Raw genomic sequence first — 16,697 nt, 5'->3', positions numbered from 1 at the left:
GCCAAAGAACGCTTTATGTTTCTGGTTATCATCTTTATTTCTGAGAATGAAGTGTTTTTGAACATTTTGATAATAACCTGAGTGTCTTTGATACCCATTAGCAATGTTAGCTAGCTAGCACTGTCATCCTCATTTAACAGAAACTAAATACAGCTCTCCAAAGATATGACAAGTGGAAAGTTGAGCCAACAGTTTTGGTTCTGTTTTGGTTTTGTTTCATTTCTGTCAAGTTTGAATGAAGATGATGATGATAATGATGCTAGCTAACGTTGCTAATGGCTATCTAAGACATCAAAATCGTCAAAATGCACGAAACCGTTATATAAAATCAAACTGTAAATACTATTAACAATATGTACCAAGCTAACTGAAAAATTAAGTAAGTAAATGATAAAAAAAAGTCACTAAGTTTGTTAGCAAAGGTAACGTTAGCATTGACAGGAAGTAAACAGATGTGCAGTCCATAAAACAAGACATTCGTGGAAGTAGAGAATTTGTCGACCGTGTTACTCGGGGTTAACGAAACCACAGTAAAAGTGAAAATGCCATTTCTGCCCTTTTCCACACACATACAGTACATAAACAGGAAAAGGAGCCCTTCAGTTTATTTTGGAGCAGGGATGATAATTATTTTTTTATGTACTGAGGCAGTTCTGCTCTCCGGTCCGAGGAGAAACGCTGTGTGCCATGGAGACTCTCCCAGCTGGGATTGTACAGATATTCACATTTTAGAGGTCACAGAGGAGTCGACACTGAGGCAGAGATTCGCAGGGAAGAAAGAACCTTGAATTTCCAGTAATTAGCTCACTGAAAAATTGTCAAATCTCCTTCTAATTTTTTTACAAAGTTTTTGATACAGCCTCAAATTGTTTGATTATTAAAAGAAAATCATGATTAATGATTAGTCTTCTGTGATTTGTAAAATCTTAGCCTAGAAGTTCAATTATGATTCAATTATGTACACTTTCTTTTTTTTTGTCATGGGTCACATATTTCAAGTGTTTTATTTTATTGTGTGTGTTTGCATATCAAAATGTATCTCCCACTATACAAAGATGGAATGACCGATATTTTATGTAATCACAAATTTTATTTTTCTGTCCTTATGTTTGCTAATGAGTTTCAACTGAAAGTGACCCTTTGCAATAATAATGTAAGGCGCAGTCCACTCAGTGACTGGTCGATGCAGGCTGAAGCGAGTGACTCGTATTGTCATAATATTGTTGGTTTTTGCAGGATGCCAAGGCTTTTTTGCTTTTCAAGTGTGCATTGTCATAATAAAACCAACTGGTACGATAAAAAACAAAAATCAACCCTCTTCATTCATGTATGTGATTTCATGTATCCTCTCTGGTTCTGTGTGGAGACACAGGAGCGCCATAAAAAAAAAGACTAAATCTGTAAAAGAAGAAGAAAATAAAGGTGGAAATATAAAGCGGGGTAAATAAAATAATGAATAAGTAAATTTTAAAAATGTGGAAATATAAAGAAAATGTATATGGACATACAAAGACACATAACAAAATATAAAATAATAATTAATAAGCATATTTATTTATGTTCACATTTATTTCAGCATATATATACACTACAACTATACTATAGTATATCTTTTTTAAAATGTGTATCTGTTGCATATAGCCTATACTTTTATTTTTAAAAAGTATAATGTCAGTTATTTATTTTAGTCCCATTTTTTCCCCCCATCTTTGCAAATTAATTTGCAGCTTTTCTCTTCAAGGAAAAGTAAAAGTACTACAGTGAAAAGCAGTAATGGAAAAAAAAAAAAAGTAACTAAATAAATGACATGATTTAAGATCAAATTTAACAGAACATGTACAGAAAAATACAGTAATTCATCTACCAAAAGAAGAATTAAAAATTAAAAACTATAAACTAAACTACAATAAATATATACAGAAATAAATTAAGAAATGAATTATTTAAAGGAATGATAATATAGTTAATATATGTATTAGAAATGACTCCGTTTTCTGTATAATGCTTATTTATTTATATAATGCATTTATTTATATCCTGATATTTTTCCTTGTTCTTTTCTCCATTACTTTTTTGGGAAAAAGAAAATAAGAAAAGAATAAGGAAAAATAAAATGATTAAAATAAATAAATAAATTATATTATATTATAAAAAAATTACATTGCCTAAAAAATAAAAATATGAAAATCTATGTATGTAAAAAGTACAATTTGCGTGATAAAAAGGAGTGCAGATTTAAAAAATATGAAATACATTCTGAAATAAATCAATAAATAAAGTGAAAATGCCAACAATTATTCTTAGTTTTATATATAAATTACTCCGTTTTTTTTGTTATGTTTGTTCATTTATTTCCTAAATATAGGCCTGTGTATTTATTTTTATCCTGTTATTTTTTTCCCGTCACTTTTGTACTGCACTTTTGATTGAGACCTTGGCCCTTAATGAAACAGCAAAAGCAATACAGGGGAAAGTAAAAGTAAAAGAAAGAGAGAAAATAAAAGGATGAAAATTAATACATGACATTTAAAAACTAATTAACTGTGCACAAAAAATATAATTATATGTTAAAAATAATAAATGCATATATCTTAAAAAATATACATAGAAATAAATGTGAAAATAAATTAAAATGGTTATAATTCTTCTTGTATATTTGTATTTGTATTAACTTTATCATTCTTGAATTATTTTCTTTTGATATTTCCACATTATTTTCTCACTCTTTTACAGCGTTATTATTTTTTACGGCCCTCCTGTGACTCTGTAGTTTTCCATCCCGTCATATTCCTGCTCTGAACCTGACGGATGTTTATGGATGAGCGTTTTGATCACTGTCACATTTCTTCTGCCTCCACTTAGCCCTGAATTGATAAATCAATCTGTCTGTAGTCCACCAGAGTTTTTAGCTCCCTGGACGGGCTTCCTGCCTGGACGCCGTCTCCGGTCTCTGGACTCACTGGACCGCTCGTCCTGCTGTCCTTTAAATTATTCTGCTATTGAATGACTGGTCGGACAATTCAGTTTGAAAGCTCTTGTCCATTACAAAGACGACGCAGTGAAAACACCCGCTCAGCTCCAGCTGTCTCTCCACACACTGCATACAGATAATTTGCATTGATCACTCAGAATATTGATTAGATGTAAACAATCTGCCGGCTCTGTTGCACCTCTGTGATAACGCATGACAGAGTTTAATTTGGAAATAGAAGAAGCGATGATGGATGTATTCCCAAGACATCTTTAGTCGCTAAAATGGATAAACGGATCATAGTAAGGACAATGATTAATGGAGGATTGATTTGATTTGATTGAGACGACTTGTTCTATGACGAGGTCATGGGATTGATAGCCGTTTGTGCTCATTAAACTTTTACTACGAGCTGAGAGAAGAAGAAAACAGGTTGGTTTTAGCTCCACTTCCTACGTTACTTTATGCTGTTTACAAGATTGATTATGAAAAAGTATCTCAGTTCAGTTTATGAATTATTAACATTAAAATATCCTGTGCTCTGGGTGGTCTTTCAACTGTTACACCATTCTAACAGCGGGTGTACTTTATGGTACTGACAGTTTTTTTCCACAGTAAAAACTTAAACTTATTTGTTTTGTTTTGTTTTTGTCAGTCAGTGTGTTACAGAAGCTACGCTTACGAAGCTTAAAAGTGCACAGGCAGATTATTTCAGAGCATTTCTGAATAAGGGAATAAGGAATCAAATATATTTTTTAGATTAGTTGGTGCATTAAAAATAAAACTCTCTTGTGCCAGACTCTCTCTGTGTTGGTGGTTCGCTGATGAACAAGTGGGTCGGGTTCGGGTCGTGTCGGGCTCTAACATAATATTATCATGGTTAGCAGCTGTACTATAGGAGGACGCACACTTTCGCTTCCTCTGACTGAAAATGTGATGTTTTCAAATCACTGATGACAACAAAAGGCATTAAAATGAGTCTTACTGTTAAAAACACTCACGGAGGCTGACAGAGGAATGTTAATGTTGTACGCTGAAATGAAAAAAGACAATGAATCGTTGAATATTTGTTCTGTGAAGCCAAATTTGATTCGACTGAAAAAGTTCTTCGTTGGGGACACACCCCAGTAACAGCATTAATTAACCTGTCATAAAGTCCTGATGTACATACATACTGAAGGGGCAACAACTTCTAGTAAATATTTATTTTCTATTACATCATTTATTTAGTAATAATTAACTGGCCTGGACTCATCCTCCTCCTCATCTCACCTCCTCTACACAAGGACAGAGTTATTTTAAGAATTGTATTCTGATACAGTTACTAATTACCTGATGTAGTCAATCTGATTACTTGTTGTTTTTAGGGCCGCAACTAAAGATTTTTCTTTTTTTTTTTTAATGAATCAAATCAATTAATCCATGAATTGATCCTGTCACAGTCTTATCAGTTGAAAACTAGGTTGTCATTAGGTTGTTTTTCTGGTTTGTAATTTGTCAAAAAATGGTCAAAAAAGTTCATGAGTGCAGAAAAGAAGTAAAGAAACCAGAAAATATTCACATTTGAGAAACTGAAATCAGAGAATTTGGACTTTTTCTTCTTAAAAAACTCAAAATGACTAATCAATCATCAAAATGACATTTTTGCTCAAAAAATGAACTAATTTCCTTTTAAAGTGACTACTTGACTAATCAAATAATCATTGCAACTTGTGTTTATGGTACTCAGTGGGGCTCAGTACTGTTTATTAGAGCTCAGACTAACAATTACTGTCATTATCCATTAATCTGTCGACCATTTCATCGAGTAACTGATTGTTGTTTAGTAAAAATAGTAAAATATTTTTTTTTTAAAAAGCTGATCACTCAAGGTAACGTCCTCAAATGTCTTGTTTTGTCCACAACCCACAGAAATGAGAAAATATTCACATTTAAGAAGCTAAAATCAGAAAATTCAGACTTTTTCCTCTTAAAAAATGACTCAAAACAATTAATCAGTTATAGAGATTAATTTAATAACAGATTGATTGTTGCGGTTCTAAGTGTTTTATGTTTGTTGTTCGTTGTCCAGCTGTTCCTTCCTTTGCTGTGCACAATTTATTGATTGATCAACTGATTTAAAAGACAAATAATGTTGAAATGTCCGCTCAGTGAAGCATTTTTTCACAGGAGGCCATGATAAACTGGCAGCTGTGTGCACTGTGCATGGTAGGATGTTGTTCTTTATTTTAAGACTGTAATCCTACTAATAATCCATATTTTTATTGAATGCACCTGTAATCTGATTACATCTTTTTTTTTACCTGTAACTGTAATGGAATACAGCTGCCTTTTTTAAAATCCAGATTATGTAATCTGTTACTCTCCTGTCCTGCAGAAAACTTTTGGGGAGAATAATGTTATTAGTCACATTCATCTGGAACTTTGTTGACTGTTTTGTTGTTTTTGAGTTAAGAGATTTTTATTGAGTTTATTGAACATGAAATAATGGATCATACTTAAAATTACCCAACTTTTGAGGGGGGCAGTTGCATTTACTGAAAATATTTAAGATCTGGTTAACTTCAACTTTTAAGTTTATAAACTCCAGAAAATTACGGCAACTGATTGCCTCAATATTTTTTGTCTCTTTTTTGGTGAATAACTGAAAAATAACTCAAAATACGTTTGCAGGGAGGTGGAGAGAGAGTCTGTCACCACAACCGTACAAAAGCTACAAAAAGTGCAATTTCACATAACGGATAATGACAGTATGTGTGTTATTAACATTATATCAATATTTCTTTGACACTATTTCAAACTTAAATCAGTAATATGTTCATTTCAGAGGTAAAGAGGTCGAATCAAAACATCTTTAGTCTCTTAATCTTTATTATAATCTGTTGTATTGGATTTCATGTTTGATATTCATGATATTTTGCCCCCACCCTGCACAGCAGCACTCTGTCACTTATTTCTCATCTTAAATGTGCTGAAAATGTGATTGGGGGATTCTGGGAGATTACAGATGTGCTGAGTTTGCATTTTTTACACGGCCTAATCAGTCGCCTTCGAAGCTGCAGACAAGCTCAATCTATCACAGCCAAGTTGCTAAAATGATTTGTGGAGCCACTTTGTCTGCACGCTGCAGGGACGTTGCATCACAATGAGTCAAGTTTGTTTTATTTTTGTTCCAGAATTTGAGGTAAAATGGGTTCTACAAACAGTCAGGAGGCGTGATGTGTTCAGTGGTCACAGCTGTTTGTTACAGTTCACAGAGGCTGAACTACAGTTACGTGGTTTATGTAGGACACTTGTGATTAAGAGGCCTCGGCTGGTGCTTTACAAAGCCTCTCACAATAACAGGAGGACACTTAATAAATACAAGAATAGGAACATTTCTCAGAATAGAAGCTCCAGAGCAGGATCAACTGTCAGACTGCATGACTGTACACTCAACATGGACTCCACGCTCCCTGGATACGGCTCTCTGCGCTCCTATTCTTAGAGACGTGATGAATACGAGCCTGAACTCTGAACAGAAACTAGATCAAAATAATTATTCATAACAAGAAGTGAAAACTTCAAATTTATTTAGAACTTCTTCTAACTTAAAAATGTAAAATTTAATTCAAAATTTCAATCACCGCAAATATTTTAAGTTTTGAGGAAAATTATTTAAGAGTTTTATTAAAGGGATAATTCATCCAAAAAATGGTTAGTCCACAAAACACTGCTCGAGTTTCAGTGTTGCACAATATCCAAAACAATGGAAGTGAATGGTAAAAGAAAAACAGAGGAAAGACAGAGGAAAAGAACCAAACAAAAAAAAAAAAAAAAAACAGAAAATGCCTCCATACTGCTCGTCTGGTGTAATCCAAGTCTCCTAAAGCCCCAACATGCTAAGTTGACTGAAATAAATGTCATTTCCACCATGTTTTTATCCTGAATCTTCACTGTAGATCTTTAGCTTGGAGCCACGTTCACATGCACACCTTCTGAACTGTGTGTGTGTGTGTGTGTGTGTGTGTGTGTGTGTGGAGTGATGGTGTACTTTCACTTACAAACACTGTTTGGGAGATTGTGCAACACTGTTTTCCAGTGAAACTCCAGCAGTGTTTTGCAGACTAACAAAATAAATCTGAGCCTCTGTCAGCACAAGGGTGAGTAGATTTCTGGGTGAACTATCCCTTTAAGTCAATGTTTTGTTTTGTTGTTTTTGAGTTAAGAGATTTTTATTGAGTTTATTGAACATGAAATAATGGATCACACTTAAAATTACCCAACTTTTGAGGGGGGACAGTTGCATTTACTGAAAATATTTAAGCTCTGGTTAACTTCAACTTTTAAGTTTATAGACTCCAGAAAATTATGGCAACTGATTGCCTCAATATTTTTCAGTACTGTCAACATATTCAGGTTTATTGTGAAGGAGTTGTCAGAAGTTTCCATACTGAAGATACTTTCAAATGATTCAATGAGCTTCATGTAAGAACTCTCAAATTTCTTTCTTATTTTCTCTTAATTTTCTGTTATGACAACAAATAAGAGAAGTCAACTCCAGATGCACCAAATATTCTTAACATCCATATTTGCTGTTGAAACCCACTTGATCATAAATTACAGGACGTGGTTTATCAGCACAGGCAACGCCACATAAACACCAGATGAGGGCAGGAAGCAGAACTTTATGAAGTCTTGTGGTTTCGCAAAATGTTGTGTCAGCAGAGACGCAGACTAACTGAGGTGAATGAACTGAAGTGAGAGAGTTATAAATAAAAAAATTAGAGTTAAATAAATGTAGTTTATTGTTGCTTATTTTTATCCAATTGTTGGTAGTAAAGGACAGGAAATTTAAAGTTTGTTGCTATTATTTACCAACTGATTTGGAGCTTAAAGAAAAAATCTTTACATATATATATATATTGAAACTTTTATTTTAAATATTTAATTATTTAATGATGTATTTAGTCATATTTTTGGCTTGTCTAATAATAATTACGACAGTTTCTGGGCTCCAGTTTCCAGCCTGAAGTCTTTAAAATACTGAACTTAAGATGGTTTGAAACACATTTGTGAAGCAGGAAACAGATGTGGGAAGATTTATAAAATATGATATCTTTAACAGTTTTTTTTTTTTCTCAGGTCCAAATGTTCTGTAACAGGTGAAACACTGAATGTTTTTTTTTTAATTATTTTTATATAACTAGAGATTTAAATAATAATTATAATGATATAATAATTATTTAGTTATTCATTTGAAAAGGGAAAATGTACATAGCTAAAGGGTTTTGCCAGATGTTGTTGTGCGTACACTATAAATAATATTTTTTTTCCTTATGTTAGACAAACTATTAACAGACTGAAAACAAGAGGCTGTTTTCTTAAGAAAAGAAACGCTCCTGACCACTCAAAGAAATTTCTTACTGAAGGGATGAGCAAAAATAAAATAACATTTTCAAACGCTTTGGTAAATCCCAGCAATCGATGAGTCCTAACAGAACGCTGTCTTGTAACGTCACACAGCTCGGAGCGCCGACGACCTCATCCTCTGGTAGGAGAGAGGAGAAGCAGAGATGAAGGACGCGTCGGCACATTGAAGTGAAGTGGTGTTGTTCACTCACTGCTTCTCTTGCTTTTCTTCAAACAGCTCTTTTGATTGAGCGTCCTTTGTGTTCTGTTCAATAGACGTGAGCTACAGCTGCTGAAGTGTAACAGAATCTAAAGAAAGAAATCTATATTCATTTCTTTCTGATCTTTGGGAATGTGTCGTATACAACTTCATAATGCACTTCATATGTCTTTTTTATTTTAGTTAGTTTCATGGAGAAGGTTTGATCTCATCTTATGACTTCAGTCAATTCTTCCATACACAGAAAACAAAGGAAGGAAATGGAGACTGATTTCTTCAGCTGGGATAAGTTAAAGGGACAGTTCACCCTCAAATCAAAGATTTATTTCTCCTCAGGCTACGGTGTCGAGCTGTTGTGACCCAGTTAACTACATCACCACACAGAGAGACGCGTGCATCTACTCATGGACGAGAGGCTCGAGCTTGTGACAGTGCAGGATGTAAACATTAAAGGGATAGTTCACCCAAAAATAAAAATTCAGTTCATCTACTCAGCCTCATGCCGACTTAAGGTCGGGTTCGGTTTTTCAGTCCACAGGAAAACAACGTTGCAGAATCTTCAAAACAATAAGTATGTAATGTACTGTAATGTAACATAATGTATGTAAGTCTTGACAGATTTTTCACCTGTACTCTACCATATATTGTATATGATCAAATGTAGACTTGACAACATCAACATACGGTCATGATCTCTGGAAAAGAGACAGTGCTGTTGAGTTTCAAATGTATTTTTTTGCTCTTTTGCCAGTCAATCCCATTATACTGAAGAGAAGGCAGGCATCTCTATGGTCGATATCTCTAACACTCTGCAACTCACATAAAAAAAAAAAAACATTGATTGATAAACAGCACTACAGACCAGAGGACATTTTTTATTGATTTGGGGGTGAACTGTCCCTTTAAATATTAATTATTCCATCTATTTTTTTCTTCTTTTCTCGTTTTTTAAAACACTACTTTCATTCATAAGGTAGGCCTATACAATTCTGAATTAAAGTTAGCCTTCACTGAACGCATTATTTATTTTTTAGATTTATTACATACGATAAAAGCACATTTAATCCCTTTTAAAAGAAACCTTAAATAACAGGGAAAATTCCCACAGTGAGAACCAGGTAAAATGTATTTGACAAAGTGGAACAAAGAGAAATATTGCTTGAGTCAGCCCTCTGATAGATGATTGGTTCTCTGTGGAGTTCTGTGGACATTATGAGACGTAATTTCAGCTGACTGAATCTCTTTTTTTTCTTTTAGTAATTGAACAATCTCGTGAAAGGTCCAAGAACATACCTTTTGACAGCTGTGCAGCGCATTGTTTGAGGAAATGGTACGGCCCCAGTCACAAAGGCTTCCTGTTCTAGTTCTTTCTGCAGGGAAGGTTGATTAAAGCCCTCAACTGCAGCCCACGGTGGAGTGTTCTGGGTCTGTAATAAAAAAGGAGACCACATGGAGTCTGACGATTGGGCGGAAACTGTGCTGTGAAGTCGAGGATTGGGGCTTTAAATTGAAAATAAATTAACTATCCATCCCGGGAAAAGTCATTCAGAAAACAATTGAGCTGGTCTCCTGCAGCCTGGCTATTATCTGGATAATCATGAGGACTTTCAACACTGTCCACCATGAAATACTCCTTCATTACACTGAACACAGCCAGCGTGGTTTATTTTACCCAGCAGAGTAAACATGAAATTGTGCCATGATGTCTACGTCCACACACACACACACACACACACACACACACACACACACACACACACACACACACACAGTGACTCCCCAGAGATGAAAGAATACGCCGCTGAAGGATTGTTTGAGAATAAAATGCACTGTTTAATGTCGTAAATACAGAACAGTGCTGTTGTTCTTGCATGTTGAATGCAGTATGAAAAAACAAATGGGGCCGGGGGGGTAAAATAACTCAGCATTTCTAAGATTAAAGCCGTAAATGTGCAAGTGAAAACCTCAGACAGTTACAAGAAAAAATATAATATGAGACTAAATTAGGAGAAAGAAGAATATTCTCAGAGATGCTTCCATGAGAAGTAAAAAATGCAAGTACAAAAATTACAGGAAAAATCTCAACTTTCTTCTGAGATTGTAAAGTGAAATTTACAAGAAATAAACTCATAAAGTTACTAAAAGAAAACTTGCATAGTCTCTGAAAACAGTGTTTCCCCTATAGTGTATTTGGCAGGGTGCCCCGCCCTCCCAACAGACGCCCCCGCCCTGCCAACGGGACGCCCACACAGAAATTCAAGTTGTAGTTTTTTTTTTTTATTCCATTATTTAATGTATATTTTCAAAGGGCCTATAACACGTGTTCTTTTTATCAAATAAAAAAGCTAACTCTAATTTGTGCGATTTCAGAGTCTAATGTGTTGCTATGGTTTCATTACATTCATTACAACACATTTCTCGTCTCCTCTGTGACGGGCAGGTCCCCCCCCCCCCCCCTCGCTCCTCTCTCACAGCACACACCCATTCACCGGTACAGACACACCCACCCACACTCAGACTGTAGATACTCCACATGGCTGTACAAGAGCGAACTTGGTGAGTGAATTGATTAATGAAGATGGATGGATGGATGGATGGATGATGGATGGATGGATGGATGGATGGATGGATGGATGGATGGATGGATGATGGATGGATGGATGGATGGATGGATGGATGGATGGATGGCACCAGGATTTTAATTTTGGGTGGGCCACAGTAACTTCAGTTGGGCCTTTTCATTACAAAAGTTAACACTGTTTCCAACTGATACTATCACTTTAACAAAAATCACTGGTATCACACTGTGGATGGTGACGAGCTCTTCCAGTTGATTATAACACTTTTAAAATCTTTTGAACAGTTTCAGTCTGCAGTTTATATTTATTTCAAATGACACAGGATATCTCCTTATCTATGTTTTCACTATGGAATTGGGATTGTTGGAAATCTACAAGAAAAAATTAAATATTCTCCAAGATTTTAAAATCATACATTTGCAACAAAAACCTCTGAGGAAAACGTGATTATTCTGAGATTATGAAGTCATAAATCTGCTAGAAAAAAAATACAAAATTAGGAGAAATAAACTTAACTTAAATATTTTATAAGATTATCAAGTAAAAAATTTGCAAGTGCAAACACAAAATTACAGGTAACAACTTGAATTTCCTCTGAGAGTATAAAGTGAAATTTATAAGAAAACACAAAACACACAAAACTACTAGAAGAGAACTGGAATATTCTCTGAGAACATAAGGAGAAATTTACAAGAAAAAATTCACTTGAATATGAACTAAGATCTTTTCTTGTACTTTTGATCTTAGTTCATATTCAAGTGAATTTTTTCTTGCAGATTTATGACTTGAAAATCTTCAGGATTATTTAAGCTTTTTTCTTGTAATTGAGTTTTTTTTTTCAAATTTCAGACATATTTTTTATTTATTTATTTTTTTTTAACCCTACAGCTGCCATAATATGCTGTTGTAAAATTGAGACAGAAGTCTTTTGGTTTTGATCTGTTCAGTGAATCTGTTCATACTGTACCCTTTAAAAGGAAGGAAGACGGGCTCAGAACTCAAAGGAATCATAAAGGCAAATATATTTTTTTTTCTTTTAGCTGAACTGAGAACTGCCTTTAGTAGTTTCCCACTTGTTTAACATATTAGCGAAGATAAATTTTACATCTGTACTGAGTTTGTTTTGTTCATCATCATGCAGCGGCGGGGGGATGCTGTGAGTCAGCCCGGCTTTCAGGAGCATTAGCACGTACAGAGAGCCGAGACATTTCTTCACTTCAAATCACCGCGGTCGATGGAAAACACTCAGCACCAAATACGTTGAAATTGCAGGATAACAGCGCTGCCGAGCTGAGAGTGCAAAGTTAGTCTATTCACACCGAGAAAACATGAAAGTGGAGAAATTGGTCAAGATCTGTTGTCTGTCGTGTTTTTCTCTCTGTTTTAAGCAGATCTACAGGGACAGTTGTAGTTATGTGCACTGCTCAAAAATGCCTTCAGTGCTACTGAAAGAAGATTCGGTTTTACTCAGTTTGTGTATTTTCTCAACTGAATCCTGCAACAGTCTTGATAGATAATTTACATCGAACATTTAAAACATGCACATAAATTGAAACCTAGCTGGGAGAGGAGTTAGAGGGGATAAATTCTCACATACTGAAATGTTCTTAAGGCATGAAACGAATCTTTAAGAGCATTTAATAAGATTACAGATTACAGATGCAGCAGACACAGATTACAGTCCACACAGTCTAGAAGGTTTCAGACCCTCAGGGACGAGTGCAGAGGACAGAATTTAAATCACACAGACCTTTGTCGTGGCTACTGTATGCTGATATGGAAGCCGGTGCAGTCAACCGTGCAAGGAAACGGTGAATTTAGTCTTTATTCAGGTTTTGTCTCATACAGTTATTCACAGAAATCTATCTGTCTATCTATCTATCTATCTATCTATCAGGAAACTTTTTTCTAACAACGATCTTTCAGCATGTCATCTTTCAGGTTCCTTTTTGATGTCTCCTCATGATTTTTTAAGTGATTTTTTTTATTTTATCTGTTTTACTACCTCAGAAAAAATGTTTTTGCATTTCCCCATTTTGCATAAGTGGGTCAAAAATGGCCCGTATAGATATCCTGTGGAAGTTCATAGTATCTATTATCAGCATTATTTTTGCAGTTAATGTCACAGACAATATTGATTTACAAGTTGATTTTCCACAAAAATATCCATACAATCCATACTACTACTAACAAGCAAGAATTACATCACGTAGGGCTGACAGCAATGTCAAGTAGATTTTAGTAAAACAACAACAAACAACAACAAAACAAAACATGACCATTTGTTGGAAAAGTCGACCAGCATAAAATGTGAGACACACGGCTGCTAGAACATGGTTCAATGAGGAGCAGAGAGAGAAAAATATCATTTGTGAAACCATCAATCATCTCCCAATAATTACCACTCAAAATATGCAGTATACAAACAAATGCATGAAGAAATAAAGAACTGGTGCTTCATCACAGTTTAACAAGCAGCGTCTCTATTCATTTAAAATTTGTGAAAAGTTTGTGGAGGTTTTGTTGGAATTCTGAAAAGAAACTGACATGCTGTGTACATTTCATTTCAGAGTATTATGTAAAGGATAATGTACAGTGAGCAGGTCACTACTGTGAAATAATTTAAACAATTTAGTATAAAAGGAGGGATATTTCAGATATATAAGGATCTGCACTAACTGAAGTATCTTAACTTAATGAACTGAGCATGTTTCATTATAGAAATGTTTGTTCACCTCAGCGAATACAAATAAAAACCTTTTACATTTATATAAATGCTCGGTTTTGTTTTGTTTTGTTTTTCAGTTTAGACACCTACAGCTACAACATGACGCGTCACCGCAGCAACACTGACGTTGCAAGATGACAGAAGTGTTGCCTGGAATCATCTATAACCAAAATATTATCAGTGCGCCGCCTTCAGTTCAATAACAAACATGAAACATTTACGTTAAGCCTACATGCTAAATATTTGACCACAGCTTCTCCAGACGAACATAAAATAAACACGAAGAGGCATCAGACAGTCAAAGTGTGTCATCAACACTGAAACACAGCGTCACCATCTGCCGTCCAAACACCAGCAAACACCAATCAGATACAACCACAACAATAAACAACACTGTGTAAACAAAAACACCACAACTACTTTATCTCTCTTAAACCGAGCAAAGCCGTAAAACTCACCCATCACTTTTAATCAGTATGCGGCGGCCATCGTGTTTCCGTTAGCATGTAGCTTAGCTTACTCCCAGTCTGTCAAACGCGCAAACTCCGTTGATGACATCACAGAAGGCTCGCGCTGACACGCTGCAGTGTTCTGTCTGTCTGTTCTGTTCTGTCATTATACATCAAAATCAGATTGGCTGATGAAACGGTTTTATTGTCAAATGGCGGTTTCGGCCTTTACCGAAAGGCTCGCGAGACCAGCGCTGCTGGTCCACGGAGCTGTGATGCGTTTAGATGGCAGTCAGATATATAGGAAATCCCAGCACTGCCTCACAAAAAAGTAACCATGGTTTTGTGGAAATGCTGCCGCTTCTGTGCACAGGGGGCTCCAAAATCAATACAATATTAAAGTTCCTTCCACTAGTTTGATGTTACAAATAATCTGTGTAAAATATAGTCAAAGTCGAGTTTTATTTATGAAGCAAAATGTCACATTATTATTTAAATCTTACTCGACATCTTTTGATTCTGGTATTATTTAGTTTCAGTGATCTCAAGGAAACATTATTTGTGTTACGCTTATATGGTAAAACTGGAGCCATTTGGACCTCAGTATTAAATATCTGAAATAAACCCACAGTCATTCCAACTTAAACACTTTCAGTACAAAAGCAGATATAGACCTTGGTCTCAGTATGAGCCTGTGTTTTTAAAATTTGTGCATAATATTAAATTAATTGTTTTTGCATAGATCTATGATCACCACATGCTGCAGGCAGTTATAAGACACGACTTAGCTCGTGCTCAGCTCAGGCTGCACTGACACATGACAGGAAGAGCAAACATTTGCTGCCTTCCTGTCTTTGTTTTGGGAGAAAAGACAACACTGTTTTTGAGTAGATTCTGCAGCCGAGGAAATCTGTGCCCACTGCAACTCTGTCTGCCCCCCCCCAACACACACACACACGAAACTTAAAGGGATAGTTCAGAATATTTCAAGAGTGCTTGTGTGACGTACTTCTCCATAGTCAGTGTTTTACCTACAGTATGGAGGTCAGCACACAGCAGGAAGTGTAGGAAGGAAAACATTGTCCTGCTGTGGACAGGGTCTGCAGCAACATGTATTTTAGACACCAAAAAATCAATACCAGTTTAATTGTACGCTATATTTTGAATATTTTCACCTTTTTACCTTGTTGTCAGACAGACTGTTCTGATGAAAAAATGCTGTTATATAAGCAAAATATTCCTCTCTCCAAACCAACCAAACTCCATAAGTAAAATTAGTAATTTTACGTTGTAGAGCATGGGGGTTGTTGGTCTACTAGTGTCTTGTTCTGTTAGTTTTTTGTGTTATAAGTTAATTTTTGGTGATTTAAAAAGGACAATTTGGGATCACTAAAGTCACAACATAACAATAACACCAATCAAAACAGAAAGAGAAAACAGTTATGCAACACATTTTGAAAAAACTGATGACTGAAACTGAAAATTGAAATGACAGATTAAAGCATCTGTGAGATCTGACAGGACAAACACACCTCTGGGATCTGCAGGTGAGACTGTCTCAACTCGGCAACAGACACGTTAGAAAGCAAAAAGGTTTTGGAGCCATCGTGAATAAATACAGTAGGGAGAAAAACAAAAGGCATCACTGCGTCTTAATGGTCCATTAATGATTGATCACACGTTCTTATTTGCCTGTACGCCGCTGCTTTGAAGCTCTATTATGAGAACAAAACAGGCGTTTAAAATATAGCCAGTTTAAAGGGTTTTTCTTTTTATCCAGTTATATATGTGCCTGCGTCTGTCTGTCTGGTGATCCAGATCTGTCCATCTTCCCGTGACGTGTGGACAGACACACTCAAAGGCGCCACACTTGTCTGATTCCCAACTATTTTAATGGAACAGATTCTGTTTTAAACTCCTTCAATCACTCATCTTGTCACGCTGAGTGTTCTTGACCTTCCATCTTCCAACAGCGGGGTGTGAATAGAGTCTGAGTCTCTCCCTTCTCTCCTCTTTCTCTCTCTCTCTCTTTTTAAATTCTTTTTTACCCCCATCCTCCCCCTTTCCTGCTTTTGTAAACCACATAATGAGTTCTTGTCTGGTTTTACTGAAACGCATATTTTTCTTTCCTCCTCTCGTCTAAAACGTTGCAACTATTGACAAGTTTCTACCTGTCCTCTTCAAACCCATCATTTTGTGTGTGTGTGTGTGTGTGTGTGCTGAGGAAGGAAAATTAGAGGACTTGATATGTTTTTCTTGTGTGCGTCTTCAGATTTGTCTTGTCTCTGTTGTTCTGTGGGACACCACTTTACAGTGACACCTGAGGGCTTTACTATGAAGCGAGATAAATGTGCCAGTT

This window comes from Lutjanus erythropterus, chromosome 2 (genome assembly GCF_056507025.1).
Source record: "Lutjanus erythropterus isolate fLutEry1 chromosome 2, fLutEry1.hap2, whole genome shotgun sequence".
Classification (NCBI taxonomy): Eukaryota; Metazoa; Chordata; class Actinopteri; order Lutjaniformes; family Lutjanidae; genus Lutjanus; species Lutjanus erythropterus.
The sequence above is the reverse complement of the archived record's forward strand: the minus strand, read 5'-3'. Positions refer to the sequence as shown.